Genomic DNA, 2,693 nt, shown 5'->3' on the forward strand with positions numbered 1-2,693 from the left:
ATTTTGAGAAACTGTACACTCACACAATCAAAGACAGAGAAGAAATAGACAGACTCTTAGAAAGGTACAAAATACCAAAACTAAATCAAGAAGATATAAGAACTCTCAATAACAGCCAATGAAATAAAAAATGTAATAATTATAATGATGAAAACTTACTGCAATGCAAAATCCAGGTCCTGATTGATTCAAACCTCAATTCTACAAGAAATCTACAAAAGATATAATCCCAATACTCCTCAAACTCTTCAGTGAAATTGAAAAGAGAACAATACTCCCAAAATCATTCCTAGAGGCAAGAATTATACTGATAATAAAATGAGAGAAAAATGCAACTAAAAAGAGAAATACACATAAATCTACCTGAACAACATAGCTGAAAAAATTCTGAGTAAATAATGAACAGAAAGATTTGTTCTAATAGTGTTTGTAAATGGGATATCATGTCTGCATCTTGTACAATGAATAACCACTAAGACAACAATATGGAATGTATTAATTATTGAAACTGTTCTACTAATTGGACAATATAGACTAGTAATTAGTCTCATTGCTATTTGTTTCTCAATAAAATTATTGAAAAAAGAAAAGAAAAGAATATTCTCTGATAGTATCACTTAAATAAGTTATCATACCGTATCTTCTACTCTGATTAATTAATAGGAAAACAATAATATGCAATGTATCAACTTCTAGAACTGTCCTACTAACCTGTTTTGAAACTCATTTTCATTGTTTATCATTTTCTCTTTAAAATAAAAAAGGAAGTAGTGAAAAAAATCCTCAATAATGGCATAACAAATAGAATACAACAAATCATCAAGAAGATTATGAACCATGATCAGGTAGGATTTATCCCAAGGATGCAAGGTTAGTTCAATATATGCAAATCTGTGTATGTATTACACTATATTAATAGAGCCAAATCCAAGAACCACGTGATCATCTCAATTGATGCAGATAAGGTTTTTGACAAAGTCCAACACTCATTTATCTTCAAATTCCTACAGAAAATTGGAATAGATGGCCTCTACCTCAATCTGATAAAAGCTACCTATGACAATCCAACCGCTAACATAATTCTAAATGGGGAAAAAGTGAAATCTTTTACTCTCAAATCAGGTACAAGACAACGATGTCCTCTATCACCACTCCTGTTCAATATAGTTCTGGAATCATTACTTAGAGCCATAGACAAGAGAAAGTGTAATAAAGGAAATAAGAATAGGTAAAGAAGAAGTTAATAAAACAACTATTGTTATTTGTAGATGACATGATACTTTACTTGGAAGACTGAAAAAACTCCATGAAGAAGCTCCTAGAATTAATTCACAAATTCAATTTCATAGCAGGATGGACAATCAATAGGCCAAATATGGTGCTAGGAGATATCGAAGTAGAGTAAGCTCTTGCCTGGTAAGCACTGGGTCCTGAGGTCAATCCCTGGTATGGTAAAAAAAAAAAGTTAAAACAAATAGGTGGACTCTGCCCAACCAGGCTGGCAAAGGCAGGGATGTGAGTCTCCCAAACCCTGGCTGGCACCATGGAGAACAAGCAGACCATCTTCACTGAAGAGCAGGTAGACAACTACCAGGACTGCACGTTCTTCAATAAGAGGATATCCTTAAGCTGCACGCTCCATTCTATGAGCTGTCCCCCAACCTAGTACCCATGGAGTGCAGGAAGAGCTCCATTGTCCATATGCCCATGAGCTTGATCATCCAGATGCCAGAAATCCAGGAGAATCCTTTTAAGGAGAGGTTTGTGGAGACCTTCTCCAAGGATGGTGAGGGGAGCCTCACCTTCAATGACTTTGTAAATATATTCTCCATGCTCTGCGAATCAGGGCCCCGGGAGCTGATGGCCAGTTATGCCTGCAAGAGCTATGATTTCAACACTGACAAATTCATCTGCAAGGAAGACCTGGAATTGACGCTGGCCCAGCTCACCAAGTCAGAGCTGGATGAGGAAGAGGTGCTGCTGGTATGTGACAAGGTCATCGAGGAGGATGACCTCATGGTGAAAGCAAACTGGGCTTTGCTGACTTTGAGGACATGATCGCCAAGGTATCTGACTTCCTCAGTACTTTCCACATATAGATTTGCAGACCCTGTTCAGGGCCTAAACACCTACCATCTTTAATGCTGTCTGCAGGGCTATGGCCCCAGCCACTTAGGAGAAGAGCTATGGCCCTGGCTTTATGCTACCAACATCAAAAAACAACTTTAACCAAGGAAGAGCGTGTGATGTGGTTCATCCTAGGGCCCCTGGTCCCTCTGTGTGTCTCCTGTGCCACTGGGTGGAAAAGGCAGAACACCTAACGGGAGGTGATAGGGCCTCAGTTGTCTGTGTGCTAGAAAGACTCCGTAGCGGTCCAGTGATAAGCAGTGTGAAGAAATAAGTCAGGATTTTAACAAGCTTTGCAATTTTACCTCAAATCCCAGGCTGCACTCTGCCACACTTCCTTCCTAAAGCAAAAGGTTTTGACCTGTGACCTAAAGGGCTCCATCCTTGTCTCTGCATAGTATGTGAGCCCCTTCCAGCCTGAACTGTCTGGTGCATGCTGACCATAGATTTGTGAACTCCTGTAGTAAACATAGTGTCCTGCAAAAAACAAAAAAGTCAAGAGCATTAATTTTCAAAGATAACAAACACACAGAGAGAGAAATTAGAGAAACAATACCGTTTACAAT

The 2,693-nt window shown here is 38.8% G+C and overlaps 1 pseudogene; it reads left to right on the forward strand.

Moving 5' to 3' along the window:
- The first annotated feature begins 1,543 nt into the window (after positions 1-1,543).
- Positions 1,544-2,099, forward strand: LOC101582495 (annotated as a pseudogene).
- Positions 2,100-2,693: the final 594 nt, after the last annotated feature.

This window comes from Octodon degus, unplaced genomic scaffold (assembly GCF_000260255.1).
Source record: "Octodon degus isolate 3935 unplaced genomic scaffold, OctDeg1.0 scaffold00117, whole genome shotgun sequence".
Taxonomy (NCBI): Eukaryota; Metazoa; Chordata; class Mammalia; order Rodentia; family Octodontidae; genus Octodon; species Octodon degus.